Source organism: Lepisosteus platostomus, unplaced genomic scaffold (assembly GCF_059453375.1).
Source record: "Lepisosteus platostomus isolate fLepPlt1 unplaced genomic scaffold, fLepPlt1.hap1 Scaffold_78_H1, whole genome shotgun sequence".
Taxonomy (NCBI): domain Eukaryota; kingdom Metazoa; phylum Chordata; class Actinopteri; order Semionotiformes; family Lepisosteidae; genus Lepisosteus; species Lepisosteus platostomus.
This window is the reverse complement of record NW_028291690.1, coordinates 103,209-121,397: the sequence shown is the minus strand read 5'-3', so window position 1 is coordinate 121,397 and position 18,189 is coordinate 103,209. Positions and strand designations below refer to the sequence as shown.

At 48.7% G+C, this 18,189-nt stretch overlaps 6 non-coding genes and 1 pseudogene across 6 annotated transcripts; 3 read left to right on the top strand and 4 right to left on the bottom strand.

Annotated features, from left to right (window-relative positions):
- Positions 1-4,444: 4,444 nt before the first annotated feature.
- trnas-gga (transfer RNA serine (anticodon GGA)) lies at positions 4,445-4,526 on the bottom strand. The gene has a single exon. It is a non-coding gene; the product is annotated as a tRNA-Ser (tRNA).
- A 4,226-nt stretch (positions 4,527-8,752) lies between these two features.
- On the top strand, positions 8,753-8,894 carry LOC148631326 (U4 spliceosomal RNA). The gene has a single exon (XR_015934814.1). It is a non-coding gene; the product is annotated as a U4 spliceosomal RNA (small nuclear RNA).
- Positions 8,895-10,936: 2,042 nt separating this feature from the next.
- Positions 10,937-11,055, bottom strand: LOC148631325 (5S ribosomal RNA; annotated as a pseudogene).
- A 1,809-nt stretch (positions 11,056-12,864) lies between these two features.
- LOC148631324 (U1 spliceosomal RNA) lies at positions 12,865-13,029 on the top strand. The gene has a single exon (XR_015934778.1). It is a non-coding gene; the product is annotated as a U1 spliceosomal RNA (small nuclear RNA).
- Positions 13,030-13,664: 635 nt separating this feature from the next.
- LOC148631323 (5S ribosomal RNA) lies at positions 13,665-13,783 on the bottom strand. The gene has a single exon (XR_015934785.1). It is a non-coding gene; the product is annotated as a 5S ribosomal RNA (ribosomal RNA).
- Positions 13,784-15,592: 1,809 nt separating this feature from the next.
- Positions 15,593-15,757, top strand: LOC148631322 (U1 spliceosomal RNA). Its single transcript, XR_015934777.1, has one exon. It is a non-coding gene; the product is annotated as a U1 spliceosomal RNA (small nuclear RNA).
- Positions 15,758-16,392: 635 nt separating this feature from the next.
- Positions 16,393-16,511, bottom strand: LOC148631321 (5S ribosomal RNA). Its single transcript, XR_015934784.1, has one exon. It is a non-coding gene; the product is annotated as a 5S ribosomal RNA (ribosomal RNA).
- Between the last annotated feature and the right edge of the window lie 1,678 nt (positions 16,512-18,189).

Genomic DNA, 18,189 nt, shown 5'->3' with positions numbered 1-18,189 from the left:
TGAACCAATTTCTGTGTGTGATAATGTCCTTGAATTCTGACAACATCACACTAAATTACATGATATAAAACAGCTAATGTTTCTAGAGATAAAGTTTCTGGGATGCTTCTAATTACTTTTTATTACCAGGGACAGTTTAATTAACCTTGTACAGTACTGAAAGACCAAGATGCTTTTTTTAAAGTTATTTAACATTTTATAGAACTTTTTCTACTATGGCAACATGATGAGCTTGGTGAAACTTGGAAAAATACTGCTTGGCCACTTATCTTAAGATAAAGATAGGATAAAGGTTTATCTTTTGCACCTACCTGACCCCCAGGGAAGGCCAATGCTTTCTAAGTTGATGGTTCCCTACAGTAGACTGTACCTTATCTTCAAAGGTAATGTATATTGACCCAAATCAGTTTTGGAATCCAATCTACTGCCGAGATGGAGCACATCCTTTTTTCAGGATTTTAGCATCATACGTTTGGTATATTTAGTCCCTAATGCTGAAAGAAATGATCATAGAACATGACATCTAACCTTACCTGTGGTGTCTTTAATCCCTATTGCTCAATGCATGGTGTACGTACTGCATACATGTGTCTTGAGAATGAGGAATGGGCCCCTGAGACAGTAATTTGCCTGTTTCACAAATGATCGTATTTTACTAGAGATTCTGTTTGGGATTCAGATGTGCATTCGGACAGCAATCCCTTTCAAGAAATGATACGTTCTGGATGAGGTCAAAGGTGCTGGAACACTGTATTTAGGATGTGTTTGCAGAGACTATGTGTCTCCTGCTTCAACGCAGTGATAAATAGATGTGCTCCTGTAATTCATTGGTACATGCCCAGGGCAGTAAGCAGTCTGAGGATTTATTTCCAGACGGCATAGAGCAGTGAAGTAGTGTAGTAGAGCAACACACTGGATCATTTTATTATTAGAATCTATTCTACTTAAATTATTACATTATACACAACTTGAGTTCATTTTAAAAAGTAAAAGATAATGAAAGGAATGCATTTTCATAAGAAAGATAATACTGATATGCATGTGATAATCTTCTTTATATCATGTAGTGCGTCATTTGGACACTTTGTGGGCTTGAAATACAAAGAAAATCATGTTCTATGGTACAAGATAAATACAAAACTTTAGCTTTTATTTTAATTAGATTTGTTTATAAAGCATAAGCAATCATTTATTACATTAATATATGTGAAAATAACATTTTAGCATCATATTATTACATACAGGTCTCTAGCTTCAACACAGTGATATATATATGCTCAGTGATTTATTGGTACATGCCCAGGTCAATAATCAGAATGAGGATTTATTTCCAGACGGGCTACAGGTAGTGTTGTGAAATACTTCAACACACTGGATCGCAGATTTAGACCCCCTGCACTCTTACTACTTAAAAACCAAAGAAATGAAGATATGTAGCAATCACATTGTAACAGGGGTGACAGTGACTTAATGCTTATACTAGTGGACTTCTGGTACCTTTAGGGTAAGGTGTTCCCTGAAGGGCTCTCAAACCCCTCATTTCAGATGCCTAGCTGTATCGCTGATGTGTTGCACCTCAGAATCACTTTTAAACCTTACCTCTGGTATCTTTAATCCCTATTGCTCAACGCATGGTGAAAGTATTGCATAAATGTGTCTGAAAATGAGCAATGGGCACCTGAGAGACTCATTTGCCTGTTTCACAAATGATCATATTTGACTAGAGATTCTGTTTGGGATTCAGTTGTGCATTCTGACAGCAATCCCTTTCAAAAAACGATACATTCTGGATGAGGTCAAAGGTGCAGGAACACTGTATTTAGGATGTGTTTGCACTTATGAGGATTTATTTCCAGATGTGCTAGGGGTAGTGTTGTGAAATACTTCAACACACTGGATCGCAGGTTTAAACCCCCTGCACTCTTACTCCTTAAAAACCAACAAATGCAGATATGTAGCAATCATATTGTAGCAGACACTCATTTGCCTGTTTCACAAATGATCATATTCTACTAGAGATTCTGTTTGGGATACGGATGTGCATTCTGACAGCAATCTCTTTCAAAAAATGCTTTTACCTTTTCGCGGCTTTGCCCTTCTTGCCTCTTTGGACAATATCTCCATCTTGTGGTCGTTGTTGGTAATGTCTAGACAATATCTCCATCTTGTGGTCGTTCTTGGTAATGTCTTCTTATGCCCTTTTTTATTTCAATTCTCTATTAGTTGATTCTAGAATCTCTACAATAGAGTTGAAAACATCAGTTTTAAAGCAGACAATATGACATTATTTATAGTCCAATTAGAAATGTATTACCCTGATAGATATCCCAACACCCGGAATGTATTGATACCATATCCCCAGTAATGCTCCTCAGGCCTAACAAGCACACTGTTGGTCTTAGGAAGCATCAGACACAGAAACGGTAACAACATCCTTCTTTCTGTTCACTCAGTCTCTGGTGCCGTGGGTCAGTGAAAGTGCGATGCGCGGATCCAGCGATCTCATCCTGTCACTCAGATGGCACAATCAGTAATTGGTGGCAGTTGATATGGTCCCTCCCAGCAGGATTGCAACATCTGGCAGGGTATCTCTTCTTCACCTACACCCACTCGCCAGGTATCCGGTCGTGTCTCCCCTCTGCTGGAGGTCCCCAAGCGTCCGGCACCTGTTCACAAGCCCTGTGCACCGCTTCAGTTAACAAACTTACAACACTTTAATAGAGAGTTATCTACCCACGGTGTCCCTTCAGTTGATATTTCCTTAGTTGGTCTTTCAGACTGTGGGTGATTGGGGCAATGTGACTTCCAACTTACCCCTAGTGAGGCAATTACAGCCTGGCACACCTTCCCAGTGTAGTCTGCCCCTAGATCAGTATCCAAGGGGCAGGGCAGTCCATACCCTGGGATCATCTTTGTCATACACTTGGGTATGTGCCAGCCCACATCACATCATCATACAACCCCACATTCTTTACACATTTGTTCTAACCACTATTAAACATCTATTAAAGGCCTCAACCTGAATTCTCCCCTTTCCCCAATAGAGGTTTCACAGGGGTCTCAGACTCCCGCTCTCCCAGTGCAGCTCATCTGGCATCTGCATCTGCATGGTTGTTACCTTGAGTTACTGGAATTCTTTATTTATTGTGTTATTTACACCTTACTCAAGCTGCTTCTGTCGGCAGCTGTAAAACTACAAATCAGTTCAGAGACAAGCCTAGTATTCTTAACTGGAGTCCCTGCCGTTGTGAGAGAATCCTATTTCTCCATAGCCATCCAGAATTGTGGCCTACATGCAACAAATACATACATTATATACATATACAGTAACCCTTTGTCCACACTTACATACAAAGGAATGGTTGATCCATCTGAGGAAACCCCAGTCTCAGCACCTGTAAGAGAGCTTGTTTCAAATTATTATAGGCGGCTTTTGTTGCGGGAACCAAGGCAATCTTGTCCTTGTACTGCACTCCCCCCTTAAGCAGATCTGTTAAGAGTTGTGCTCACCCTGTAAAAACATTGCACCCAAGCCCTGTTAAAATTTCACAATGCTAGACACAAAAGGGCCTTATCATAACTGCTTCTATTAGACACTCTAAAGCTGAAGCAACTCAGACTTGTGGGTTTCCTCGTCAGGGGAAGCACCCAGAATACTATCAACATACTGAGTGATCACAGTCAGTTGAAGCCACGTGATACCCTGTTCTGGATAGTCATTCTTTGTAATGCATAATATTCCAACCCAATAGATCTGGGATAAAACCACCCATTAAAATCTGGTACTCGGCAAGTAAAACTTGCTGCCCCAATACTCCTGTGGCCTCCTGCCGTCTCCCCATATACATTACTCTATAGCACACTGTTGAACAGAGGAGTGAAACAAGCATGACAGTAGTGCTCCAGTATCCCATAACAGAGAAACCAACACTCCATTAACAGTACATTTTTATCCACTGGACTGGGACAGACTTAGGGAGGGTACAAGGGATTTACAGGATCTAATCGTTAGGTAAACAGATCTTCTCACAAGACGTTATTCTCCCCAGTCTCGATTCTAAACCTACAGCGTTTCAGCATGTCTGAGACATTCGAATAAACCCAAATTGTTTCCTCTATTGCAACTAATTGTATAAAAATACAAACACTGTTTATCTAACTACTTTTACGTCCACCTGTACTGTACTTATACTTTCAGACGCTCTTATATTTTCCAATCTCCTTAAGTTGATTTTCGTCAAGTCTCTTTAGTTACGTCTCTAGCCAGTCCCGCTGGCTAAACACACTTACACCGTCATTTAGCTGCAAAAAGGCATTCGCGGATGCTGAAGAATTTATTTCCAAGGCAGCGGGTACAAGCGATTTGGCGTTTTAAAACCACCAGGAACAGCAAAGAGGCACGCTTCTTTCCTTGCGCCGGAACACAAGGACTGGAGGCGGACAACCTAGTCGGCAGGATTCGAACCTGCGCGGGGAGACCCCAATGGATTTCCAATCCATCGCTTTAATCACTCGGCCACGACTACAGCAAGCCCCACCGCCGCTGCGTTCTTGCTACAATCTTACCTGGATCGCGAGGCGCCGGCGGAAGCCTATTTCAAAGTCATTCTCCGTTTAAAAAAAACATTTCCAAAATACAAGCCTTGCAGACAGACACGCCTCAGAGGACTTAAGGGTGGCTTCATGTCGGAATGATAAAGTCTCCCCGTCCGGACATGAAAATGCCACTTTGTTACACACAAAAAAAGAATCAACAACAGAGAAATGCCCACAAGCATTTGAAAAGCCGCACCACGTCGCACTTGAAATAGCTCTTACATTAGTGGTAGACGCAGGAATCGCCTTTTTATTTACGCTCTTACCAACGCGATGGAAAGCAAAACAAAGCAAAGCAGAGCAAAACAAAACGAACAAACGAAAACCCTCACGTCCCACACTTGCATGTAAGGCCGTTACGTGCCCAAGCGGTATTGTATGTCATCCTAGCACTGCAGCCCGGGGCGTACGGTATATGGGAACGAGCGCACGCCACGAATCGTCTGAAATCACTCCCTACAGCTGTAAGGCACCTTGAAGTGTGCACCCCCAACATTCTTCCTTGCGCATCTGTGAAATCTAAATTAAATCTCACGTTGGGGGCATATTTTTTTCCACTTTATCATGAGTCGGGCTCGGCTGCACAGAGGTGAGAGCAGAGCAATGAGGTCACGGGGACAGGGGAGTTACACGCTGGCGGTTTGAATACGCGGAAGATCACTGAGGGATCCACAGTATATGGACCCTCCGTGCTCCATCAGTCCACACTCCGGACTCTGAATCCTGCCATCCGAGTTAAGATCTCGGCGAAACCTGAGGCGCAGTTCCTTCTTAAAACGTAATCTGGTGAGCATTTCTAGAATCATACTTGTATAGATGCAGCCTTTAATGTGTTGCTAGGTTAAAATTGATGACTTCTTGAACTTCAGTAGGCAACTGCCCTCTTGATTTTGGATTTAATTTCTTTATTACAGGGGCGCATTTATGAAGACAGAGTCATGTTCAGGTACTTTGCTTGATGGAGGAAGCTCATTTCGGACTCTGTTATCTGCTCACCTGGAAAGGTCTGCTGTACTACTACAAGAGAGAAGTAGAGTCTGGAAGAAGGGACAATTTTATGATGCTTTGGAAGATAATGTTTTTTTTTCTTTGAAATCGAAATGAATCAGAATATCAGTGCAAAAGACAAACTCTTGGTTTGGTTTAAAGAGATATGGTTTTAAAACAGACAACATGTAGAAAACAGGTGTTTCTCACTTTTGGAAAAGAATGGACCGCGGGTAATATTTTACTAGTTGCAGTGCTGAGCTCACTGGGTTACAGTCCTGCAGTGTCATACCAGGGCCAGTGGCGCAATGGATAACGCGTCTGACTACGGATTAGGAGATTGTAAATTCGACTCCTGGCTGGCTCGGGTCGTTTTTAAACGCATCAGGCTACTCCCTTAGTAGCCTGTGCTACTTACTGCATTGTAATCGTACCCAGTAAGAGATTTCCTTCATGTAAATGAACTGCACCTGACAGCTTTAGAAAAACACCTGGGCTCAGTACGGTGCTGAGAGCTCAGCGTTGCTGTTGTTCTAATTAGAACGCACTGCATCGGCTATGAACCCGAACTTTTCAATTATTCCGATCAGTAAGTCAACACGTAGTCCACATGAAGGTAGGAATATTCTCTTGTCTGTCTCTTGTTTGTATAGAACTGAATGTCCCTGACAATGTACTGTTAGTTTTAATTGAAGAACGGCATTTGTGTTCAAATATACCAGACAAGTTTACGTAACTGCTCATGCGACACTCAGTTGTAATTAGTCAAGAAATAAAGTCGAACAACAGCTGCGGGTTTGATTCTGAACGTATCAGATTGCAGCGCGTTTTACTTCCATTGACAAATGATAGAGATTCGAAGAGAGATCCTTCAGACCAGCAAGCAAACCCACGGCTATTTCGGTTTTCTATCTAGGCAACGTTGGTGTCTGCAATAGCATACATGAAAGCGTGATGCAATTTCTGTGGCTACTTGATTATAATGCTTTTTTTTATTTTTATTAAACATGTAGAATTTACAAATACAAATACAACAAGAGGATCAGAGTCATGTACAAGAGAAAAAAAACGCAGCAGAAAAAAAACATTTAACTACCAGAGGTAATTAAGTAATTATGTGATCAAATTGTATATTTTACACGTATCATATTTTCCTTGCTTTAATATTTCTCAATTATAAACTTTAGTTTCAACATGCATGCGTTTCCTGTAAAAAAATAAAACTCAGCACAGTTTTTTACAAAACAAAAAAAACGTTTTTCTTTTAACAACATTTCGAGTACCTCTGGCATTCATGAAAAAGACATACACAAAAGCAAATAACTAACTCTAAGACTATCTAAACTATTGAGTTTTTCAAAGAACCAGAACTATAACAGTCCTTAACACTTAACTACACCATTCCAAACTAACACTAAAGAAACACTAGTATATACTGGTATAACAAATAAAACCAAACATAATCATTAACTGAGCAGTCACTGGGAGCAAATCTCCTTCCCGTCCACAAAGGCCCTCGCTCCCACAAAGTAGGGTCTCCTCCCCTCTCTTCTGGCAGCTTCAACCTGGGGCCACAGCTGGTTCCTGGTGCTCCTGTCCGCGGCAGACAGTTCCTCTGCAAACCTCAGTTTGTTCCCATTCAAATACTCATTCCCCCTCGCCGCTCGCCAGAGCATGTCCCTCGCCGTCCTCTTGGTGAACTGTATTATAATCGATCTGGGGCGCACTTGCCCAGACATGTTCGCTCTCCCGAGCCTGTGAACAAAGTCAATGGCCGATATTACGTCCTCCTGGTCCGGCAGGGTCCATTTACAGATACCCTTCACTGTTGCAACAAGGTCCTTATCACGTTCCTCTTTAACTCCAAATAATTTTAAATTCCATCGTCGACAGTATCTATCTACATCGTTCACTTTCAATTCAAGTTCTTTAATATGCTTTTCTTGTTCGGTATTTACTTGTTTAAGAACTTTTACTTCACTCTTTAAGTCTTCAACCTCTTTAAACACACAGTCCATGGACTTTTTAAGACTTTCGATTGCGACTGTATTAAATCGAATCATTTCCTTCAGCTCACCCATCATGTTAAAGATGTTGGTTTGGAGCTCCTCCAGCGTCAGGTCGCCCCTTCCTCTCTTGGCCGCCGGGGTTTTCACAGGTGTGCTGGGCAGGGACTCCGGCTCTACCGTACGAGCGCATCTCCAGCACTCTTTCCACGTCCCCTCCAGCTGCTTCACTTTTCCCTGTAGTTCCATCGATTTTCTTGTAGTGCTATACATATACGATTGAGGTATCTTAGATTTCTCCTTCGAGGACCCAGCACTCTTTTCTTTTCCCAGTGTTACTCATATCGAAATTCTTAAACCTAAAAAAAATCGTTTTTTTTCTTTCAATTATAACTGAAGTTTAAACAACTAGTGTTAAGTCCTTATTTTTCTGTAGTCAAAAAAAGCAAAAATTAACATTCAGGTCATGAAAAACTCAAAAAAACTCCTCAACCACTAAACTTTACCTCCCACCTGAGCGCCATCTTGAACGCCCCTACCACCAGAGAATGCTCACGATTTCGGAAGCTGTCTCCGGGACGTGCTGATTCCACACATCCTGAATAAATCATGATATAGTTAGTTGCTGTAGCTAGACGTTTAAATGAGTTTCATGGCCAGATGGACTGTTTCCTCCAGCGGTATAGTATTGCAGTGAGACAGCACGATGCCTGCAAGACTATGTCACGCTAAACGCCACAGATTGTGTTTGTCCGTTCGTGTCAGTCGTCCTGCAGCCACGGGAAGTGGGACACAAACATGCTGCAATGCTTTCAAGACGTTAGGATTTGTTTGTGCAACATCCGAGAAGAGTACTTGTGGCTTGAATGTGAACTGTACGTGCCCGCCCCCTTTCCTCTGTAGTGCATGAGTTCCTCCCGGCATGCCCTTCCTCATTGTTCTGTCATCTTGTATTTAAAGGGTTGTATTTCTGCTGCTGAAAATAAGCAACGGTTTTCTCACAACGCCCTTTGTTCCCGACGGAGACCTTGTCTGCCATGAAATTCTTCAAAACCTCAAGCTAGATGAAGAAGAGGACAAATATGAAGCGTTACAGAAACGACATGCCATGAGACTATCGATAACGATTTCCATAGGATCCCCGCGGTTGCCTGGCAACTATCAGCTTTGCGCAGTGGCAGTATCGTAGCCTGTGAGGTTTAGCCGAGGCGCGATTATTGCTAGTTGAAAACTTTTCCCAATACCCCGCTTCCGCCGGTTTGCAATACAATCGGCGAAAGCAATTTTTGACAGTGTCGTCAGAGACTGAGCAAGGTGCTTAAAGACAGATTTGGTCATGGTGACATCATGGTAGAAAGAAACGAGCTTGTTACGTCTCAACAGAAACGCTCTTTAGCTCTTTCAGCGTTATGCAGAGAACAGCGTCTGTCGAGATCACTTTTGAGTCAGCGCGAAACGCCGTGTGCTGTCAGTTTGAGCTTAGCACTGCAACTAGTAAAATATTACCCCCGGTCCATTCTTTTCCAAAAGTGAGAAACACCTGTTTTCTACATCTTGTCTGTTTTAAAACCATATCTCTTTAAACCAAACCAAGAGTTTGTCTTTTGCACTGATATTCTGATTCATTTCGATTTCAAAGAAAAAAAAAACATTACCTTCCAAAGCATCATAAAATTGTCCCTTCCTCCAGACTCTACTTCTCTCTTGTAGTAGTACAGCAGACCTTTCCAGGTGAGAAGATCACAGAGTCCGAAATGAGCTTCCTCCATCAAGCAAAGTACCTGAACTTGACTCTGTCATCATAAAAGCTCCCCTGTAATAAAGAAATTAAATCCGAAATCAAGAGGGCAGTTGCCTACTGAAGTTCAAGAAGTCATAAATTTTAACCTAGCAACATATTAAAGGCTGCATCTATACAATTACGATTCTAGAAATGCTCACCAGATTACGTTTTAAGAAAGAACTGCGCCTCAGGTTCCGCCGAGATCTTAACTCGGATGGCAGGATTCAGAGTCTGGAGTGTGGAATGATGGCGCACGGAGGGTCCACATACTGTGGATCCCTCAGTGATCTTCCGCGTGTTCAAACCGCCAGCGTGTGACTCCCCTATCCCCCTGACCTCATTGCTCTGCTCTCGCCTCTGTGCAGCTGAGCCCGACTCATGGTAAAGTGGAAAAAAATATGCCCTCAACGTGAGATTTACTCTGGAGTGAGGATAGTTGTTACATTCTTATCGTTGAAACGGATGTATGTGATGTGGCGACTAGGTTCTTCTCCATTAGCAGGCTTAAGGTTAAAGAAAAAAACATTGCTGACTTCTTTTTTTTTTGCCAGCCGCGAGCGCTGATTAGCGAGGTTTGTATTTCATGTTTTGCAAGTTGCATCCATTTTAAGAAAAACAAGTCGTTCAAGACAGGAAATGAATACTTGCATTTAATTAAGTCTAGACGTATGCGGTTGTCTATAATGACCAGTTCTGTTCGAGAACACAGAACAAAAAAAGGCACCGCTGGGATTCGGACCCAGGATTTTCTGTTTACTAGACAGGCGCTTTAACCAACTAAGCCACGGCGCCCCGGGAGTGCTGTCCTTTTGCAGCCACTTGGACACACCACTCAGACACATCTGCATTCGGTGTGTGCTCCGCCTGCTCGCTCAGCAAGTTGCCACCTTTACATACAATAGCAACATCGACACCAAGAGAAAGGATGACAAATGGCTTTTATCTGGAACTTTTCATGTCCAAGGAGCTCAATGTGCTTTCTGTGTACAACAGGGCCACTGAACTCCACACTGGCCACTGAACCACAGCAGTGGCTTGCTGGCTTGACATCTCCCAAGGAAAATGTTGAAATCGCATGTGGAACAGGAAAATGACCCTCGAGTATGAGGGAAAAAAAAGAAAAAGATCAACTGGAGTGCGCCAACCCATGTCAGGACAGCCCAGTTTCCTAGACGAGGTGGCCGAGTGGTTACTGTATGCTGAGTCTAAAGACAGTTTCACCCATTTTCTGATTGCTCGGTTCTGTACCAGTGCAGACATGTCAAACAGTGAATGGTTGTACCTCTATTGTATCCGTGCTCAATGAATGAAATCGGTAACAAATGAATATATGTCTAGTTATACGAAAAACGAGTGGTTTATCGACTCATCTTCATTTGCAGATTTAGAGGCAGCTTCGATATTCGTTTTACAGACGGGTTTTTTTTTTTGAATATGGGTCACACACATGCCACAGCAACAAAACATCTCTAGAGATGAGGCTATAGATCACCTTTCCATCCTGCAGGTTTTCCTCCCAAAGCCTACGGCACCAACGGCGACCCCTGCTGGCCGGGAGAGCAAAAGCTTACAGCACCTGGTATTCCCAGGCAGTCTCCCATCCAAGTACTAACCAGGCCCGACGCTGCTTAGTTTCCGAGATCAGACGAGATCAGGCGTGTTCAGGGTGGTGTGGCCGTAAGCGAAAGCCCCAGCGCCTGACTCGTTACTTGAAGCTGTGTGTGGCGGGGGTTCCGTGCCCCCCGAGCGGGACTGAAGGATCGTTCGTGTGCAACTCTTTGGAAAGGAGCTGCTTTCCAAATCGCATTGCGTGCCTGGATGTTGGCGAATGCGCTCCCTTGTGTTGGCTCGTCCCGCACTGGAGGAGGACAAACAATCTGCACGGAGGAGCGCCAGGCAAGTCTTCACCAGACAAAAACCTCCAGTGCACAGCACTCTGGAAACATTTCGGGGCTTTCGCGTGTTTATTTCAGCACTTAAAAAGCGCACCGGTCCAACACGTTGGCCGGGCGCGCGGCGCCTCCGCCCTCTTGTGGCCTTGCGGCGTCAGAGCAAGAGGCTCCTTCTCGCTGCCCTTCCGCTGTGTTGCAGGGCCCCGAGAGGGAACCCGGAGCGCGCACTTTGGGGGGGGCGGGGGACCGCGTTCGCGCTCTGCCCCCGGTCTCTTGCGCGAGTACTAAATCTCACGGACAGGGGGGCCTCGTCATTGATTGTTACAGGTGAGACGGGGATTAGGAGGAGACCCCAACTGATGGGTAAAGGGGAGCACTAACACCAGAGGGACACCCCCGGCGTCTCTTTTTGAGAGACGCCCTGGGGTTTCCTAATGGCCAAGGAGGGTCGGGACCTCGGTTTGACGCCTCCCCCGAAGGACGGCGCCTGTTTGTGCAGCAGAGTGTCGCCATCAGGAGGCTGGGGCGTAAGAGAGCCACACAGCCCGCAGGGTGAGCGCTCCCTACTGGTCCCAGTCACACCTCTTGCAGGAGCAGCAGCAACCGGAGCTTTTCTGGGGTGGAATCTCCCATCCGGGTGCCGGCCAGGCTCACACCTGCTGGGCTGCCCCGGGGGTGAGCCCAGTCGAGAGTCGCAGGGCCAGATCTAGTCACCGGGGAGAAACGATACAAGTGAAGGATTGCTCGGCTCTCGGCACTTGAAAAGACCGACAAATGTCTCGTTCCCGCCGGAGCTGAATGTACCCGCATGTGTGGTGTCGTCTTCTTCCCCCGCCCCGCTGTGTTTGCTGTATTGTCTCTGAAGCCGGCCCCCCCGAGACGAGACGGGCTGTTCCTGTGCCCCAATTAACACTTTACAGGTGCCATTCCCCGGCATTGTGGCCATTGTCGGTGCTCACACGCGGTAAGATAAGGCGGAGGAGAGCGGGGCATGCCCAGGGGCAGACATTCAAGGAGGGGGCAGTGCGAGGTGAGGTGAGGTGCGACACGCCGGAGCCCCGACGCAGCTAATGCGGAGCACTTGTTGGACTGGCATCGAAAGGACGTGTGCGCACGGAGCGAGCCTTCCCTGTGGCGGAGCGCGGGAACTTTCTCCCCCCCTCCCGCTGCAGGAGTTGTGTGCACTGCAGCGGTGCCAAGAGAAAAGCACAGAAGGCAGCAGGCTCTGGAGAGCAGGTAAGAGACGGAGCCTTGTGGGCAGGCGAGCAGGCCCGTTTTTTGGAAATTGCTGAAAAGGTTTGTTCGGTGTGTGGCAGGCGCACGTCGCGAGCTTGCGTGGCGATCTGCCGGTCTGGAGTTATGCAAATGAGGCCGAATTGCATCCCGGGACATGCTGCGAATGCGCAACGGCGACTGCAGATGTGTAGGAAACGGCGCGCTCGTTTTCTCGTTTTGCCCACACTTTTGAGTGTTAGTGTGGCTTGTGAGTGTGTGAAAGAGTGGGCCCAGCAGGAGGCGGTGGCGTGCGGGGCGAGGAGGTGGCCTAGGATGCGCGATTTGTGCTGTGGGAGCGGGCCGCTTGCAGGGGCCTGTTTAACTCATACTTACCTGGCAGGGGAGATACCTTGATCAAGAAGGAGGTTCACCCAGGTCAAAGGCTCGGCCATTGTACTCCGGCTGTGCTGACCCCTGCAAATTCCCCAAATGTGGGAATCTTGACTGCATAATTTCTGGTAGTGGGGGACTGCGTTCGCGCTCTCCCCTGATGTGCTTGGTCCAAAATCAGATACGGGAGGGTTAGGACACCACGAGCTGCGTGGCTGCGGAAGGATCCCGGTTCGACAGGAGTGGACGCCGCTGCTGGTTCTCGCTGGCTTTTAGTTAGGGGTCCGGAGAAGCATCTCAAGCTAGTTCCACTACTCTTTCCGGACGTTCATTCCCTTTTCAAAGTCAGTCGTTTTGCTGTAGTCTGCGTTCTTTAGGCTGATTATCGAGGTTAGCCTTTATTTGGTCATGGGGGGCCTCGGTACTATATGCTGAGTCTAAAGACAGTTTCACCCGTTTTCTGATTGCTCGGTTCTGTACCAGTGCAGACATGTCAAACAGTGAATGGCTGTACCTCTATTGTATCCGTGCTCAATGAATGAAAAAGGTAACAAACGAATATATGTCTAGTTATACGAAAAACGAGTGGTTTATCGACTCATCTTCATTTGCAGATTTAGAGGCAGCTTCGATATTCGTTTTACAGACGGGGTTTTTTTTTTAATATGGGTCACACACATGCCACAGCAACAAAACATCTCTAGAGATGAGGCTATAGATCACCTTTCCATCCTGCAGGTTTTCCTCCCAAAGCCTACGGCACCAACGGCGACCCCTGCTGGCCGGGAGAGCAAAAGCTTACAGCACCTGGTATTCCCAGGCAGTCTCCCATCCAAGTACTAACCAGGCCCGACGCTGCTTAGCTTCCGAGATCAGACGAGATCGGGCGTGTTCAGGGTGGTGTGGCCGTAAACGAACGCCTCGGCGCCTGACTCGCTACTTGAAGCTGTGTGTGGCGGGGGTTCCGTGCCCCCCGAGCGGGACTGAAGGATCGTTCGTGTGCAACTCTTTGGAAAGGAGCTGCTTTCCAAATTGCATTGCGTGCCTGGATGTTGGCGAATGCGCTCCCTTGTGTTGGCTCGTCCCGCACTGGAGGAGGACAAACAATCTGCACGGAGGAGCACCAGGCAAGTCTTCACCAGACAAAAACCTCCAGTGCACAGCACTCTGGAAACATTTCGGGGCTTTCGCGTGTTTATTTCAGCACTTAAAAAGCGCACCGGTCCAACACGTCGGCCGGGCGCGCGGCGCCTCCGCCCTCTTGTGGCCTTGCGGCGTCAGAGCAAGAGGCTCCTTCTCGCTGCCCTTCCGCTGTGTTGCAGGGCCCCGAGAGGGAACCCGGAGCGCGCACTTTGTGGGGGGCGGGGGACCGCGTTCGCGCTCTGCCCCCGGTCTCTTGCGCGAGTACTAAATCTCATGGACAGGGGGGCCTCGTCATTGATTGTTACAGGTGAGACGGGGATTAGGAGGAGACCCCGACTGATGGGTAAAGGGGAGCACTAACACCAGAGGGACACCCCCGGCGTCTCTTTTTGAGAGACGCCCTGGGGTTTCCTAATGGCCAAGGAGGGTCGGGACCTCGGTTTGACGCCTCCCCCGAAGGACGGCGCCTGTTTGTGCAGCAGAGTGTCGCCATCAGGAGGCTGGGGCGTAAGAGAGCCACACAGCCCGCAGGGTGAGCGCTCCCTACTGGTCCCAGTCACACCTCTTGCAGGAGCAGCAGCAACCGGAGCTTTTCCGGGGTGGACTCTCCCATCCGGGTGCCGGCCAGGCTCACACCTGCTGGGCTGCCCCGGGGGTGAGCCCAGTCGAGAGTCGCAGGGCCAGATCTAGTCACCGGGGAGAAACGATACAAGTGAAGGATTGCTCGGCTCTCGGCACTTGAAAAGACCGACAAATGTCTCGTTCCCGCCGGAGCTGAATGTACCCGCATGTGTGGTGTCGTCTTCTTCCCCCGCCCCGCTGTGTTTGCTGTATTGTCTCTGAAGCCGGCCCCCCCGAGACGAGACGGGCTGTTCCTGTGCCCCAATTAACACTTTACAGGTGCCATTCCCCGGCATTGTGGCCATTGTCGGTGCTCACACGCGGTAAGATAAGGCGGAGGAGAGCGGGGCATGCCCAGGGGCAGACATTCAAGGAGGGGGCAGTGCGAGGTGAGGTGAGGTGCGACACGCCGGAGCCCCGACGCAGCTAATGCGGAGCACTTGTTGGACTGGCATCGAAAGGACGTGTGCGCACGGAGCGAGCCTTCCCTGTGGCGGAGCGCGGGAACTTTCTCCCCCCCTCCCGCTGCAGGAGTTGTGTGCACTGCAGCGGTGCCAAGAGAAAAGCACAGAAGGCAGCAGGCTCTGGAGAGCAGGTAAGAGACGGAGCCTTGTGGGCAGGCGAGCAGGCCCGTTTTTTGGAAATTGCTGAAAAGGTTTGTTCGGTGTGTGGCAGGCGCACGTCGCGAGCTTGCGTGGCGATCTGCCGGTCTGGAGTTATGCAAATGAGGCCGAATTGCATCCCGGGACATGCTGCGAATGCGCAACGGCGACTGCAGATGTGTAGGAAACGGCGCGCTCGTTTTCTCGTTTTGCCCACACTTTTGAGTGTTAGTGTGGCTTGTGAGTGTGTGAAAGAGTGGGCCCAGCAGGAGGCGGTGGCGTGCGGGGCGAGGAGGTGGCCTAGGATGCGCGATTTGTGCTGTGGGAGCGGGCCGCTTGCAGGGGCCTGTTTAACTCATACTTACCTGGCAGGGGAGATACCTTGATCAAGAAGGAGGTTCACCCAGGTCAAAGGCTCGGCCATTGTACTCCGGCTGTGCTGACCCCTGCAAATTCCCCAAATGTGGGAATCTTGACTGCATAATTTCTGGTAGTGGGGGACTGCGTTCGCGCTCTCCCCTGATGTGCTTGGTCCAAAATCAGATACGGGAGGGTTAGGACACCACGAGCTGCGTGGCTGCGGAAGGATCCCGGTTCGACAGGAGTGGACGCTGCTGCTGGTTCTCGCTGGCTTTTAGTTAGGGGTCCGGAGAAGCATCTCAAGCTAGTTCCACTACTCTTTCCGGACGTTCATTCCCTTTTCAAAGTCAGTCGTTTTGCTGTAGTCTGCGTTCTTTAGGCTGATTATCGAGGTTAGCCTTTATTTGGTCATGGGGGGCCTCGGTACTATATGCTGAGTCTAAAGACAGTTTCACCCGTTTTCTGATTGCTCGGTTCTGTACCAGTGCAGACATGTCAAACAGTGAATGGCTGTACCTCTATTGTATCCGTGCTCAATGAATGAAAAAGGTAACAAACGAATATATGTCTAGTTATACGAAAAACGAGTGGTTTATCGACTCATCTTCATTTGCAGATTTAGAGGCAGCTTCGATATTCGTTTTACAGACGGGGTTTTTTTTTTAATATGGGTCACACACATGCCACAGCAACAAAACATCTCTAGAGATGAGGCTATAGATCACCTTTCCATCCTGCAGGTTTTCCTCCCAAAGCCTACGGCACCAACGGCGACCCCTGCTGGCCGGGAGAGCAAAAGCTTACAGCACCTGGTATTCCCAGGCAGTCTCCCATCCAAGTACTAACCAGGCCCGACGCTGCTTAGCTTCCGAGATCAGACGAGATCGGGCGTGTTCAGGGTGGTGTGGCCGTAAACGAACGCCTCGGCGCCTGACTCGCTACTTGAAGCTGTGTGTGGCGGGGGTTCCGTGCCCCCCGAGCGGGACTGAAGGATCGTTCGTGTGCAACTCTTTGGAAAGGAGCTGCTTTCCAAATCGCATTGCGTGCCTGGATGTTGGCGAATGCGCTCCCTTGTGTTGGCTCGTCCCGCACTGGAGGAGGACAAACAATCTGCACGGAGGAGCACCAGGCAAGTCTTCACCAGACAAAAACCTCCAGTGCACAGCACTCTGGAAACATTTCGGGGCTTTCGCGTGTTTATTTCAGCACTTAAAAAGCGCACCGGTCCAACACGTCGGCCGGGCGCGCGGCGCCTCCGCCCTCTTGTGGCCTTGCGGCGTCAGAGCAAGAGGCTCCTTCTCGCTGCCCTTCCGCTGTGTTGCAGGGCCCCGAGAGGGAACCCGGAGCGCGCACTTTGTGGGGGGCGGGGGACCGCGTTCGCGCTCTGCCCCCGGTCTCTTGCGCGAGTAATAAATCTCACGGACAGGGGGGCCTCGTCATTGATTGTTACAGGTGAGACGGGGATTAGGAGGAGATCCCGACTGATGGGTAAAGGGGAGCACTAACACCAGAGGGACACCCCCGGCGTCTCTTTTTGAGAGACGCCCTGGGGTTTCCTAATGGCCAAGGAGGGTCGGGACCTCGGTTTGACCTCTGTTTGTGCAGCAGAGTGTCGCCATCAGGAGGCTGGGGCGTAAGAGACCCACACAAAACGCAGGGTGAGCGCTCCCTACTGGTCCCAGTCACACCTCTTGTAGGAGCAGCAGCAACCGGAGCTTTTCCGGGGTGGAATCTCCTATCCGGGTGCCGGCCATGCTCACACCTGCTGGGCTGCCCCGGGGGTGAGCCCAGTCGAGAGTCGCAGGGCCAGATCTAGTCACCGGGGAGAAACGATACAAGTGAAGGATTGCTCGGCTCTCGGCACTTGAAAAGACCGACAAATGTCTCGTTCCCGCCGGAGCTGAATGTACCCGCATGTGTGGTGTCGTCTTCTTCCCCCGCCCCGCTGTGTTTGCTGTATTGTCTCTGAAGCCGGCCCCCCCGAGACGAGACGGGCTGTTCCTGTGCCCCAATTAACACTTTACAGGTGCCATTCCCCGGCATTGTGGCCATTGTCGGTGCTCACACGCGATAAGATAAGGCGGAGGAGAGCGGGGCATGCCCAGCGGCAGACATTCAAGGAGGGGGTAGGGCGAGGTGAGGTGAGGTGCGACACGCCGGAGCCCCGACGCAGCTAATGCGGAGCACTTGTTGGACTGGCATCGAAAGGACGTGTGCGCACGGAGCGAGCCTTCCCTGCGGCGGAGCGTGGGAACTTTCTCCCCCCCTCCCGCTGCAGGAGTTGTGTGCACTGCAGCGGTGCCGAGAGAAAAGCACAGAAGGCAGCAGGCTCTGGAGAGCAGGTAAGAGACGGAGCCTTGTGGGCAGGCGAGCAGGCCCGTTTTTTGGAAATTGCTGAAAAGGTTTGTTCGGTGTGTGGCAGGCGCACGTCGCGAACTTGCGTGGCGATCTGCCGGTCTGGAGTTATGCAAATGAGGCCGAATTGCATCCCGGGACATGCTGCGAATGCGCAACGGCGACTGCAGATGTGTAGGAAACGGCGCGCTCGTTTTCTCGTTTTGTCCACACTTTTGAGTGTTAGTGTGGCGTGTGAG